Here is a 15,726-nt window from a genome sequence, read left to right as displayed (position 1 = left end):
GTGCCTCCTTAGCTTTTGAATCTGATAAGCTTACAATGATGAAGAGTTATGATTTTTATGCTTGTTTTAAATGCTTATTAGATTTACATACAATTTTGGTCTTTTATTTTTTTAATTTTATTTATTTATTAGACACACACACACACACACACACACACACACACACAGAGTGAGAGGGAGAGTGAGAGATGCAGAGACAGAAGCAGGCTCCATGCAGGGAGCCTGACGTGGGACTCGATCCCAGGTCTCCAGGATCAGGCCCTGGGCTGAAGGCGGCGCTAAACTGCTGAGCCACCTGGGCTGCCCCAATTTCGGTCTTTTATTTATTTATTTACTTATTTTGAATTTTGGTCTTTTAAAAAAGATTTGATTTACTTATTTTAGAGACAAAATATGTGGGGGGAACAGAGGGAGAGGGACAAGCGGACTCTGCCCTGATCGCAGAGCCCGGGCACGGGGCTCCATCCCATGACCCGAGATCATGACCTGAGCTGAAGTGAAGAGTCAGGAGTTTAACCAACTGAGCCACCTGGGGCGCCCCTCAATTTTGATCTTTTAAACAGAGATGCGGTAGGGAGGATGGTAGTGGGCGGTAGGAGATAATAATTTCTTTTCCTTAAAAGCAGAGTATTCCGCTATATTAATGAACTGCAGCATTTAAAATCATTGCCTTTAAAGAAACCCAGTGTGGGTTAGTCTGCATTCTCTAGAATCTCATACAAATGTCACACTCTCTCGTGCCCGATGTCTTCCACTCGGCGTGTTGTAGCTCCGTGTCGTTGGGTACATCTGTTGTTTGTTCCTTTATTACCTGCAGAATTCTGGTACATGAAAAATCTCAATTTGTTTACCTACCACCTGTTGATAGACATTTGGGTTGTTTCCAGTCTCTGGCTTTTGAGAATAAAGTACTACTCTACATTTATGTAAAGTCTTTTCTTTGTGTACTTTCACTTCTTTTAGGTAAATACATATTGGAATGGCTGGATTATATGGTTAAGTTTGTATTTCTCTGATGACTAATGATATTGAGCATTTTGTAATGCACTACTGACCAGTCACTTCTTTTTAAAATTGTGTTTCAAATCTTTTGTTCATTATTTAATTAGGTTGTCTATCTTCTTATTATTGAGTTATAAGAATTCATTATCTATACTGAATATACATTCTTTGTCAACATACATTGTCAGTATTTTCTTCAGTTCTGTGACTTGCCTTTTTGTTCTTTATGGTATCTATCAAAGAGCAAACTTTTTATGTTTTATATATTTTTAAAGATTTTATTTACTTTAGAGAGAGAGAACAAGCAGGGGGAGGGTCAGAGGGAGAACGGGAGAGAGAATCCCAAGCAGACCTCATGCTGAGCACAGGGCCCAACCTGGGGCTCAATCCCAGGACCCCGAGGTCATGACCTGAGCTGACATCGAGAGCTGGGCACTGAACCATCTGAGTTACCCAGGTGCCCCAAAGAGCTAAACGTTTTAATAAAAAAAAGTCCAATTTATTATTTTAAAAATTTTGTGCTTTTTGTGCCTACCAAAAAAGTATTTGCCTACCTCAAGGCTGCAAAGATTTTCTCCTATATTTTCTTCTAGATCTATAACACATTTCAAGCTAATTCTTATGTATGGTGTGAGATAAGTGTCATTGTTTTTTTCCCCATAAGGCTATCCAGTTTTTCAGCACCATTTATTAAAAAGACTTTCCTTTCTCCACCAAATTGCCTTGGTAGTTCTGTTGAAAATTAATTGGCCATATATGTGAAAGTTAATTTCCGGTCTCTCTAGTCTGTTCCATTTATCTATATGTCTATCTTTATAGTAATCCACAGTCTTAATTACTGTAATTTTATAGTAAATCCTGAAATTAAGGAGTGTAAATCATAGGACTTCGTTCTTTTTTTTTTTTTTTTAAATAAAAAACCTGCTTTAATTATTCCATGTTATTTGCATTTTATATAAAATTGATTCTTAGTAGAAACTTTGCTCCTAACCCTTGAAGTTGAATTTTAGCATCAGGATGCAAAATGTTATATATAATGAAATTCAGTTTCAGGAATAAGTTGAAATACAAATGATTAATAAAATTAGACATTCCCCAAATACTAATTTGTTAGGTACAAAACCTAAAATAAAAAAACAAAACAGGGCAGCCCCAGTGGCTTAGCGGTTTAGCACCTCCTTCAGCCCAGGGTGGGATCCTGGAGACCCGGGATCGAGTCCCGCATCAGGCTCCCTGCATGGAGCCTGCTTCTCCCTCTGTCTGTCTGTCTGTCTGTCTCTCTAATAAATAAATAATCTTAAAAAAAAAAAGAAAACAACTGCCAATTACTTAAATCAACTCTAAAAACGGATTTTGGTTGGGACGCCTTGGTGGCTCCATGGTTGAGTGTCTGCCTGTGGCTCAGGGCATGACCCTACTGTCCTGGGATCGAGTCCCCAGCAGGGAGCCTGCTTCTCCCTCTGCCTGTGTCTCTGCCTCTCTCTGTGTCTCATGAATAAATAAAATCTTCAAAAAAAAAAAAAAAGATTTTGGAATCAACTTATAAAAATGTTATCATCAAGAGAAACTGCCATGTTAACTTTTTATTTCTTCTGATTTTAGAGTAAAGTAAAAAATGGAGCCTCTTTATTACTTTATAAAAGAGTTGCCACATAAGAAGATAATGACTTAAATTATTTAAATGATTTAAATGACTAAATGTTGATGGCAAGTTTTTTGTTTTGTTTTTTAGTTAAAGAATGTAGCCTGGAAAATGTATTCAGGTGGAACAGATGAAAGAAAAATCAGAAGGAAGAATAAAGGATGGCAGGGTAATAGAAGAGGCAAATTTTTCTGGGACTTGTAAGGAACCAAGGATGAGTGTGTATGTTTAAGAGTCAGGGAAAAGAACTGGGGCACATAGACCCAAATCGAGTGGATGAATTATCTCTAGTTTGCAAACTGTCATTTAGGAAGCAACATGCCTACACATCCTAAACTGAATTCTGATGTCTGTAATTATAATTTTCTGTTTGTTCCATCATTGTGCCAATACTTTATCCTCATTACAGTCTTTCCTTTCAAATACATGCAAATAAGATTCCTGGCTTTTAAGTAAGAAAACCCCTTAAATGCCGCATTATCTATATTCATTAAGTATAGGTAATAATAAATCTATATTACTAAAGTAAACTCTATATGTTTCTGTATGTTCCAATGCATTTGATCAAGCTGCATACAAAGATATATATATATATTATTCTTATTTGGTTTAATTTACTGCTGTTAACTTCTGGTAGGCTTTAAGATCTCCTTGAAAATGTTATGATAATTATATGATAGAATTATGAATTATATGCATAGCTGTATATTTTTTTGTTAAAATATTCTGGTGAGATAGCCTAATGATTTGATTTTTTAAAAAAGATTTTATTTATTTGTTCATGAGAGACACAGAGAGAGAAAGAGGCAGAGACACAGGCAGAGGGAGAAGCAGGCTCCATGCAGGGAGCCCGACGTGGGACTCGATCCCGGGTCCCCAGGATCAGGCCCTGGGCTGAAGCCTGGCGCCAAACTGCTGAGCCACCCAGGGATCCCCTGATTTGATTTTTTAAACTGTATTTTAAGAAAAAGGGGGTAGCAAACATTTAAATTGAAAATCTCACATCAATAATGATCATAACCTTTATAAAAATGGAGAAAAGTTTCTATATTCTAACCTGTTTCAAATACATAATGATTTTAATAAAGCAAACCATACCATAATTCCCACATTTGCCACATTAAATTGAGACCTATATAGAGCCATTCAGATCGATGAGGAGCAGAGTATAAATGAAATAATTAACAAATGGTAAATGAGATATGTATTTTAGCTCATTCCGCCATGACTGTGACAGATATCAGCTTTAGGAACAAGGCAATATTAGTACTAACCATTCATTTGCTTGTAACAGTATTTTTTCATGACAGATGCAATGTTTTAGGTTATAAAGTTACAAAATAATAGGCAAGTCCAGCTCTGTTTATGGGTGAAGTTAGTGACTGTGAAAATTAGCACAAGTTCTAGCTTCACACTAACTATATTATCTTGGAAAGTATTCCCATTAAATTTCTATCTTCTCTTCCAAATAAAGATCTATCTACTTTAGTAGATCAAACATGATCTCTGGATGGAACAAACACTTTAGAAGAGATGAGTTTATTGTTCCACAGAAGAGAATAGTGCCCTGCAGGATTGATACATTCAGAGAAGGGAAAAATCCAGGAGATGAACTGATGGGAAGATCAGGATGGCTTGGGAGCTAAACCTTGAGAATAAGGCAAGGCAAGGGGTTCTGAAGATGCGTGCAAAGGGGGCAGGTCAAGAAAGGAAAGGGAGAGTGTGATAGAACATTTACAACAGTTCTGAGCTTTACATGCAGAGCTTCCAATTACTGCCTACTATGGGAGGACAGTAGCTCTTGACAAATTTCTAACTATAGGAAGACAATCTGTTCTTTATACATTTTAATTCACATGGATCCACATCAACTACCAATACATGAGGAGTGTTCTAAAGTTCTCTGATCTTTGGGAAAGGGGAGATGCAGCTGTAGTGGCAATCATTCCATAGTATCTCAAAATCAGAGCAGAAAAATCTATAATGGGTCCACAGAAGTAGAAAAATTTATGAACCTAAGAGGTTTATAACCTTAAGACGGTATATTTGCTAGTCTGTAGCCTCTGTAACTGGAATAACCAGGGCATATAACTTATGTTGGATATAAGTAAACCTTAAGTTAGAAATTTAAGATTAAAATTTGAACTTACGAAACATTAAGATTGGGTGAAAAATAAACTTCACATATCTACACATACAGATACATGCATAAACACTTCCAGGCCTACTTAAACTCATTTAATAATCACAAAACTGATATTCTATAACAATATTAATACTGAAAATAAACCTTTGAAAATGAAACCACTACAAATTCACAATTAATTTAAAACATTTCAAGGAGAGTTTTTACAGGCTGACTCAGGGCTTGATCCTGGCAGCCAGATGGACATAGAAGGTCAATAATCCAGAAGCAATGAGACAGTGATTAGTCAGACAGTAAAACAAGTCCCTGGAAGCAATTACTGTCCCACACGTCAGAAAGCCAATTGACCAAAATAGTCAGAAAATGGACTTAAAAGTTTCAGTATCTCCCTGCTAACCCCTTTCTAAAAGTCTCTTTTAGTAAACACATTATAAAAGCCAGTTATAATTACTCAAACTGCTAAAAGTCTTTGTTCAAAAGTGATGACTGAAGAAAGGTGTCTCTAAAGAAGCCACGTTTACTTATTTGTACTCATTCCTACATTCTTTAGGTCTATCCAGTCAGACATACTGCAAAGCTGTAAACTCTAAGAAAATCTCATCTAGTCCAAAAGGTTATCAATCATACTTAAAATTTTGCTACAAAACAGCAATGGGCCAAATCTGCATGAATTAAGCAATCAAATACTATGTTTGAAAGTCTAACATGAATAGTGTTTGGATCACACCAAGCATTTATAAGGAATCTAGCAGGTCTTTGCTGAATGGTCAGGCTGAACATAGACAGGCTACTGTTGCTAAAGAATGTGGTTTTCCTATATCCTTTAAAGAATTTTTAAAGATTCTCTCTCTCTCTTTTTTTTTTTAATGCTGGGAAATGGCAGATACTTATTTATTGCTCTCAAGAAATTCTAGATAGCCCTTAAAAGCTACTTTTTTATTGGCCTTGAAACTACTAATGATGACCTTTATAGGAGAAGGATTATATTTGCATTGCTACTCCTACCTATCATTCAATACAAGTAACCACTTCTTCAGTCTTGATACATTTTTCATTTGGCTTCCATGACACCATAGGATCCTCATTTTCTTTCTCCTCATTGGGCACAATTCATTTTCCTATATTGGCTCCTTTATTTTTTTAATATTTTATTTATTTATTCATGAGAGAGAGAGAGAGAGAGAGAGAGAGGCAGAGACACAGGCAGAGGGAGGAGCAGGCTCCATGCAGGGAGCCTGATGTGGGACTCGATCCCAGGACTCCAGGACCATGCCCTGGGCCAAAGGCAGGCACTAAACCGCTGAGCTACTAGGGACCCCCTATACTGGCTCCTTTAAATGTTAGGATCCCCCCCCCCCATTTAGATTGGACCCCTTCCTCTTTTCTGTCTTTATTTTCTCTCTAGGTGATCATAGCTATAAATATCATTTATATGCTAATGGCTCTCAAATCTTTAGGTCTAGTCTTGACATCTTTACCAAATTCCAGACCTTGATTTTTCTCTTTTACCCCCTAAATTTAGACTATCACTTTTTATTGGCTTCCTATCACATTTAGAATAAGTTTCAAACTCCGTAACAAAATCCTATAAAATCCTATATAATCTGGCTATTAAATTCTTCTACCTAATTTCTAACCCTTGCCTGAGCCACACTGGCCTTCCTTCCTAGCATTCTAAACTTGTTTCAGTCTTAGGATATTTACAGAAGCTGTTCCCTCCACCTAGAATGCTTTTTACATAGCAAGTCCCTTCTTGTTCAGATTTAATTTAAATGCCAGCTCTTGAGGGAGGCCTTTCCAGAGCACTCAGTCGCTAGTCATTCTCTAGCAAATCAAGAGAGAGTAATGAGTTAATTGCGAGGCTATTACGGGAATTTAGGTAAAAGCTGATGACTATCCCAATCAGGTGGGAACTGAGAGTTGTTTTAAATGTAATGAACTTTGACATGCTTGTATTTTTTTTTTTTTTTTTTAAGTCTCCAAGTCTGGACTTCAGAGGAGGAAGTCTGGGCTGAAGACACACATTTGGAATTAACAAGCATATACAAGCATTTACTCCAATGGAAAATGACAAATTCACCTAAGGACAAAAGTTATATAGAGAAAAGAAAAGAATTCTAGTGAATGCCAATACTTGCAGATTGGGTGGAAAGAAGAGATAGGGCTAGCCAGGACTGGCAGGAAAATCAAGTAAATATTATGCCATATAAAGTGAAAAGGACATATTTCAAGAAGACTAGTACGGTGAGCCGTGAACGCTGCTGCAAGGCTGAGTACGACTGAGAAAAATTCCACTAGATTTGGCAAATTAGAGAGTATTGGTATTTTGAAAAAAGGAGTCTTAATGCAGTGATGTGGTAAGTCACACTGGAGAAAGAGGAATTTTAAATAAAAACTATTTCATAGATAATGGAGGATAAGGTTCTCTAAATGATACTTATGATACACAACAATAAATAATACTGGACAGATATTTTAAAAAATCAGATTAAATGTATTGTTGAGATCACACGAGGTAAGGAATCCACGAAGACCAAAAATGAAGTCAACAATCCTAGTAGTCCTCTAACTCATGAGGAATTGGAATCATCTGCAAAAAAATTTTTTTAATAAATACTAGGTTCAAAAAGGTTTACAGCAAAATTCTACCAAACCCTCAAGGACAAGATAATTTGATGTCACCCAAATTAACTTCCTAACTTATTTTCTTAGGCTAGCACAAATTTGCTTTCAAAACTAGTCAAGTACAGTACAAAAAGGAAAATTATAGAAATCATGAATGCAGATGCAAAAAGGGTAAAATAGTGAAAACTATATATATTTACACACATATATTGTACACAAACATACATATGTATGCTTAATTCATATATAAACAAATGAAATCCAGGAGCGTAAAAAAAGATAATATATAATAATTGTTGAATTAATTCTAGGACCGCAGATGTGGTTCAGCATTAGAAGATATGTTAGTGTAATTCATAAAATTGTCTGATTAGGGGATCCCTGGGTGGCGCAGCGGTTTGGCGCCTGCCTTTGGCCCAGGGCGCGATCCTGGAGACCCGGGATCGAATCCCACATCAGGCTCCCGGTGCATGGAGCCTGCTTCTCCCTCTGCCTGTGTCTCTGCCTCTCTCTCTCTCTGTGACTATCATAAATAAATAAAAATTAAAAAAAAAAAAAGATTTAAAATTGTCTGATTAAAGGAGAAAAACTACACTAAAAAACTAAAGTCTTCAACAAAATTCGACATTTATTTGATATAAGAAACAAACATGGGAAGAAAGGAAACGTCCAACTTGAAAAGCGAATGTATTTCCTTCTCCTCTCCAAACTGAAAAAAGGTAAGATTAATATCCTTAATGGTACAACGTTAAAAAACCAGTTTCCTCAAGTCCACAAACAGGATAATCACGCTAGCTATCATCATTTCTATTAGGTACTGGTGGTCCTAGTCAGTGCAATAAGATAAAAAAAAAAAAAAAAAGGAAATGAATGATATAACAATTAGAAAGGAAGAAATACAAAGGTGACTATTTTTTTTAATTTTTATTTATTTATGATAGTCACAGAGAGAGAGAGAGAGAGGCAGAGACATAGGCAGAGGGAGAAGCAGGCTCCATACACTGGGAGCCCGATGTGGGATTCGATCCCGGGTCTCCAGGATCGCGCCCTGGGCCAAAGGCAGGCGCCAAACCGCTATGCCACCTAGGGATCCCAAAGGTGACTATTAATAAATAAAATGACTATAGAGAAAGCCCAGAAGTATCTACAGGTAATTTATTAGTTAAGTATAATATTTAAGAGTTGACTGCACTTGTGTACATCAGCCACAAACAGAAAATATAATTTTAAGAAAGATACCATTTTAATAGCATAAAAATATAAAGTACCTAAGAATAAATCCAACAAGCGATATGCTAGCCCATTAGGGAGAAAATTGTGAAAGTTTACTAACAGACACTAAAGAAGTCCTGAGTAAGCATGCCGAGCTATACCATATTCAAAGATAAGTCATAATATCATAAAGATATAATTTCTTACCAAATCTCTGGATTCAACATAATTTCAATAAAAATCTCAGCATATCAATTGTTCAGTCTATTCATTTATCAACTTAGTGAGTCTCAAAAAATTCATTCTCAAACATATATGGAAAAGCAAAGATTAAAAATAAGCAAAATATTCATAGAGAAAAATGAGCTGGGTGACTTGTCTTACCCGGTATCATGACTTATTACAAGGCTAGTAATTAACACATACACTATTAGTATAGGGATAATTAAGTTGGCCAAGCAGGACATTCAGCAGGACAGAGAGGCCAGAAATATCCTACACATACTGAGAAGCTTGGTTGATGAAGGAGCCAGTATTGCAGTTCGGTGGGGAAACAGAGTATTCAATAAATAGTGTTGGAATAAACAGTCATCCATATGAAAAAAAATTGGGACTGCCGATAGTGTACCGTATGCAAAAATCAATTCCTGGTGGACTAAAGATTTAACTGTGAAAAACAAAATTTTTAGAAGACAGTGTAGGAGAATATGCTTATGACCCTGAATTAGGGAAGAGTTTCTAGAATTGGACATAACAAAGCACAAAACATAAGAGGACTGATAAATTTAAATATATAGAAAATAGGACCTGATGAGGGAAGATATCTGTAACTAATAGTTGACAAAAAAACTGAAAATGCTGAAACTAATAGAAAAATGTATTAAGAATCTGAATAGGCATGCCACAGATGAAGAAACGCCAATGACCAACACGTACTTTAGAAGAAACTCTGCTCCTTCAGTAATCTTGGAAATGCTCATTCAGACTGAGATCAGATACCATTTTACCATTACTGCCACACTGTGGCAAGAAGACCACATGTTGGCAAAAATAAAGAAGTCTGTAAATAGCATCATAACAAGGATGTAAAGCAACTGGAAATGCCACCCAATACTTTGCAAGTAAAGACTGGCACCAACCGCTCTGCTACCAGCTGGGCACTATCTAGTAGAACTCGATAGTCGTGTCTGTCTCGTATCCCAGCAGTTCTGCTCCTAGACACACATGCCCTAGAAAAGCTCTTGCACAGGTGTAACAGGAGAGAGGAACCAGAATGCTTATATGAGCAATGTTTGTGATTGCAAAAAATCAGAAACAATCCATATGTCTATCAACAGGAGAATGAATAAATATAGGTATCTTCGGAAAACAGAATAGTTTCCGACAGTTAAAATGAATAAACTACAAGCATTACTATGGATGCATATGAGAATGTGAACAGAAAAAGAAAGTCATAAAAAAATCACACGCTATTTTTTTTATTTATAAAAAGTTAAAAAGCACCTAAAATTAAATATTATTGGGAATACACACAAATGTAGTGAAACACAGTAACAGGCACGAAATTCAGGATAGATAAGACTGGAGAATCGCAAGGGGATTCACTGTTCCGTATCTCAACCTGGGAGACGTGTGCAGGTCTGAATTACTGCTATTTTCATACCTTTCATCTATACTATAAATAGGCTTTTGAATGTATTTCATACTTAATAAAAATAGTTTAAAAGTGAATGAGATCAACAAATGGTGCTGGGACAAGAGAATGAATTTGAACTCTTTCCTCATACCATGCACAAAAATGAACTCAATATGGATTCCAGAGCTATATGTAAGAACTAAAATTGTAAAAGTCTTGGAAGAAAATATAGTAAGCCTTTGAGACCTTGGGGTAGGCCAAGTCTTCTTAGGTGTGACACCAAAAGCACAAGTGACATGAGATAAAGCAGACAAACTGTGCTTCATCAAAATGAAAAACTTCTGTACTTCCAAGAATGTTGTCAAGAAAGTGAAAAGACAATTAACATTAGGAGAAAATATGTGCAAATCATATGCCTGTTAAGGGCTGAACATCCAGAAAATACAAAAAAAGAACTCTTACACTAAATAAGACAACACAATTAAAAAGTAGGCAAAGGATCTGAATAGATACTGTTTTCAAAGAAGATATAAAAATGCTCATAAGTCCATAAAAAAGATGTTCACTATCATTAGCCAACATGGAAATGAAAATGAAAATCTGCAACAGTGCTTCATACCCTCTAGGGCTGCTGTAATAAAAGAGACAGTAACACATACTGGTGAGGATGTGGAGAAACTGGAACCCTTGTACACGGCTGGTGGGAGTATAAAACGGTGTGGCCACTTAAAAAAAATTAAAAAAAAATTCCAGTGCAGTTAACAAAGATTTATATTAGTTTCAGGCATACAGTACAGTGATTCAACAGTCCCGTGTCTTCTCACTGAGCGCTCATCGAGGTAAGTGTACTTTACTTCCCTTTACCTCTGTCACCCATCCTGCCCTCGCCTCGCCTCTGGTAACCATCTGTTTGTGCTCCACAATTACAAGGGATTTTTGTTGTTGTTTCCTCTCTTTTTATCCCCCCTTTGTTTGTTTTGTTTCTTAAATTCCACATAGGAGTGAAATCACATGGTATTTGTCTTTCTCTGACTGGCTTATTTGCTTTAGCATCATACTCTGGATCCATCTAAAACAAGGCAGCCCCTTTGGAAGAGTGTGGCAGTTCATATTGGGGTAAACACAGACTTAGCACATAACCCAGCAATTCTACTCTAAGTATATACCCAGGAAAAATGAAAATACACCCATCCGCACATAAACTTAGAGGTACATGTGCACAGCAGCCTTATGCATAATAATAAGCAAAGAGACACAGGTCAAATGCCTATCGAATGATAAATGCAATGTAACAGATGCATTCACTGGAGTATCATTCAGCCAGAAGAGGGACAGAGGACTGACAGGTGCTACAACATGGATGAACCCTGACAATGTCACGCTAAGTGAAGGAAGCCAGTCACAAAACAGCATATATGGACTTCATTTATATGAAATGTCCTGAAAAAGCAAATTACACAGGCAGAGGGTAGATAAGCCTTTGACTCGGGGATGGGAACAGGATGAGTAGTGACCGCAAATGGGTATGGGGTTTCCTTCTGAGGTGCTGAATATAGTTTTATATTGACTGCATAATGGTTGCACAACCCTTTCAACATAATATGGCTGTTGGATTGTATCCTTTCAATAAATTAATTGCATGGTATCTGAATTAGATTTCAGTAAAGCTGGTATATCTTCTAAAAAGTGAATGAGAGGTCAAGTAGTGGAAACCATGAGTACAGAAGGAATCTGGTTATGAAGGGAAACCGAGAAATAGGTTTAAGGGAGGTTACTCCAGATGGGGGATCTTAGAGTTTGCTTGTTTCCTGCTGATAGAGAGGCCTCAGAACAGCGTCCGAGGACATGATAATACCCTTCATATTAGAGGAAGAAAAGGGTCAGAGCAAGTTCCGGTTGGCTTAGAGATGTGCAGGTGGCAAGATGAGGAAGTTCCTGTCTAACGGATCCTGTTTTGTAGGAAGTATGAGGTAGGTTGTCAGCTGAGCGTGTGCAGACAGAAGAGGGTGTGGTAGGTTTGGAAGGAAAGATGTGCCAGATTTGACTCAGGGCAGTGGGATGACTGGAGAAACACGGGGACGGATGTGAAGTCTGACAGGTCTAGCTGAGGTCTGTGATGATGCTAAATGGCTAGTAAACGACATAGCTAGAATCTGAAGTCACACCTGTCTGACCTGTACACCGTGTTTTATCTCCTGTAACACACCCTGAGGCAGAGTGTCAGCGCTCCACTAAAGAATCGATTCTGGATCTTATATCAAGGAATAATCAGAATCATTTTTACATGAGTACTTATTAAAAAATCTGAAAATTGTTTGGCAGAATCAAAGAGATTATCCAAAGTGAACATTTAATACAGACAGTTCTTCTGTTTTTAGTATAGTGCGTTGGTTCCAGATTGTCATTTTCCGACTTTAAATTTGCAAAAATATAGTCTTAACGTATTATGAGGATTAGTGAGTGTGGTGCGCAGCAGTGAAGCAGTGATGCCTGTGGTGAGAATGGGGTGGCCAAGATGAACTGAGGTGGGTGCTAACTCACACATGATGCCTGTGCCTAGAGAACGTTAGAGTTAAAAATCAGGGAGAAATGTTGTCCCCAGAGTTACTCCTCCAAGAAGCCTTCCCAGATGGTTTGAGTAATGGTAATGGTGCCTTCTTTGCCACAAGGACTCTAGGAGAACAGTCCGGCCCAACCCCTGTTCACGGCATCTGCGGGCACTGACAGCAACCGAGGATGACCCCGGCCAGCTTCCTCTTGGCCTATGGTGTACACTCAGTGGGGAAAGACGAATCTTTTTCCAGGTACATGTCACTGACCCCTCGTGGGGAACAAGATAGCACATGTAAGTGAGCCAACCATATATGCTTGCGTATACGGAGAAGTGAACATATCTGGAGAGGAACATAGAATATTCCACATATGTGATTTTATAAGAAGGAAACAAAATGGTATTAAGTGTAACAAACATAACACAAACTTCAATTTTACATCGTGGCCAACTGAGGAAAGAAAATGGGAGTTAGCAGAGGAGACAGGGAGAGTGGGGAGGCCTATGTGACAGAGAGAGACTCACACAAAGGCATGAAAAAACAGGAAGGAGAAAGGAAAAGAAAAAGATGAGAAAGAGAAGGAAAACAGAGAGGATGGGGGGGAGAGGGGTGTCCCAGGGAAGGCCCTCCCTGCCAGCCTCAGCTGCTGCTTCTCCTCTCACACCTGTTTCCACATTCTCCTTTGTTGAAGGTGGGGTCGGCCTGGTTATCAAAGCTTTGAGGTTGGCTAAAGCTCTCAAAAACAAACAACACATATTATTTGAAGCAAAGTATATTAAAAAAAAAAAAAAAAACAAGAAAGAAACCAATACAAAATCCTAAAGACCCAGATTAAAAACTGAATAAAAGAATTCTTATAAAACCTTATTAAAGGTTTTGTTTAAAACCTCCCCCCAGCCCCCAATCTTCTCTCTGAATAGAGGACAATCCTAATCCCCACCCCCACAAAGCAAGAACGGTCACATTTTATTTCATGTGCAAAAAGGCCTTTTACTTTCACCAAGCAACATTACTGTTTTATGGACTTTCAAGGTGCTGCTTCTAGGACAGACATTCTTAGAATCACCTGTAAAAATCTGTCCTGAGGGTAAATGTCTTAGCCCTATGAAACTTCTGGAAGGTTTTTGTTTGTTAAGGAAGGTTTTTTTTTTTTTTTTAAGATTTTATTTATTTATGAGAGAGAGAGAGAGAGAGAGCGTGGGTGCATGAAGGGAAGAGGGGCCGAGGGAGAGAGAATCTCAAGCGGACTCCCCAGGCTCAGTCTCCATACTGGAGAGCATCGTTTCCCTACAGGAATCACTTGATTTCGGCCACACTAACCCTCATTCGGTTTTCAGTTGCTTGAGGAACTATGAGCTCTTATCTCCAGGTTTCACAAATGCTGTGTCCTCTACCTAGAACATTTTTACCCTTTCCCCTTTTCATTTGGATCGCTCTTATTTGTCCTTAACCCTTAATCCTTTATAATTTACCTTCTCCAGAAATCTTTCTTTGACCTCTAAGTCCGATTAGGAAGCCTTCTCTGAACTTCTCCAGCACACAATATTTCTTTTCAAGTTCTTCCCTCAGACTGGAATGTCTGTCAACTAGTCTTCACAAAGTGAATATAACTTTTGCAAAATTCAGCTCAAATGCCACTCCCTACGAAGCCTTCCCAAATCCCACTGATTGGAGTTGTTTCTTGAACCCCCAGCATGGCATTTATTTTGTTCTCCTTATATTATAGTTTTATACATTCTTCCCTCTAATAGCTGATAGACTACCAACAAGCCCAGGTGTACGTACTCCCACAGTACTCAGGACCCGGAGCAATTACTGAGCAGAAGCTGGCTGACTGAATGGACGAGATGGAGTTAATCCTACGGCAGAAGCTGACCTGAGAGCTATGGCCCTACTACTTACACCAAGAGAGGGCTAATGCAGGAATAACTCCTAGCTGGTAGGTGCTTCCCCCTGGGTGAAAAGACCACAAATTAGAAGCAATATGAATCCCACAAGACAAAAGACTGCTTCATAAAAAAGTGCTGTGGTGGCTATATAAAGTCATAAATAAAACAGTATATTATAAAAAATTTCTGGCAGGCATCTGGTAATAGATTTTGACTGAATTGATTACTCACTGACAGTACTCAACATAGTCCTGCAAATGCATCAACTATGTAATGAACAGCTATTAAGTTTATTGATTTTCTGATTTCCATTGATAGCTAACAGGCCAAAGCTACACATCAATATTTGTGTTAGTAATACCCATGAGCTAACAATTTTGACAAATGAAAACCTCAAAAGTCTAAACAGTCCAAATTAATGGAAATTTGAAGGCCAAACCTCAGAATTTAAATGAAATATGTAACAAATGAATCTAATAAATTAATAACTCCATCAAGTCAGTGTTGATCATGGTCTTCCTCTAACAAACTTTAAAGGTTTCCTTTCTTCTAGAGACGGGATCAGGTGCTGTGTATTTCCTTCCACAATCAAGATTTTGAAATCATATACTTTCCAGCTAATTCTTGCATAAACTTCACAAAGTGCTTTTGTAGAGTCAGTCCTTACAAAATTCCTGTGAGGTAGGTATTTTCCTACCTATTTTCTTCTTTGTACACAAAGAACTGAAGTTCAAGGGCACCTGGGCCGTGTAGCATTAAGCGTCTGACTCTTGGTTTCAGCTCAGGTCCGAACTCAGGGCGTGAGATCAAGCCCTGCAGCCGGGGCTCTGGGGGCTCTGGGGGCTCTGTGCTCCACGTGGGGTCTGCTTGAATTTCTCTCTCCCTCTGCCCCTCCCACTTGTGTTCTCTTTTGCAAATAAATAGATCTTAAAAAAAAGAACTGACGTTCAGTGTGATTAAGTGATATGGCCAAGGTCACGCAAACAGTAAGTAGAAAGGCCAGTATGTGAATGTAGGTCTTT

General features: G+C 37.9%; 1 protein-coding gene across 1 annotated transcript in view; it reads right to left on the bottom strand.

Moving 5' to 3' along the window:
* The window catches only part of LOC119865448 (arginine and serine rich coiled-coil 1), a 396,620-nt gene that overhangs the window by 18,225 nt on the left and 362,669 nt on the right, over window positions 1–15,726 (bottom strand). The gene's annotated exons all lie outside the window — the stretch shown is intronic.

Source organism: Canis lupus, chromosome 23 (assembly GCF_011100685.1).
Source record: "Canis lupus familiaris isolate Mischka breed German Shepherd chromosome 23, alternate assembly UU_Cfam_GSD_1.0, whole genome shotgun sequence".
NCBI classification, from domain to species: Eukaryota; Metazoa; Chordata; class Mammalia; order Carnivora; family Canidae; genus Canis; species Canis lupus.
This window is presented reverse-complemented; position numbering and strand designations above follow the sequence as displayed.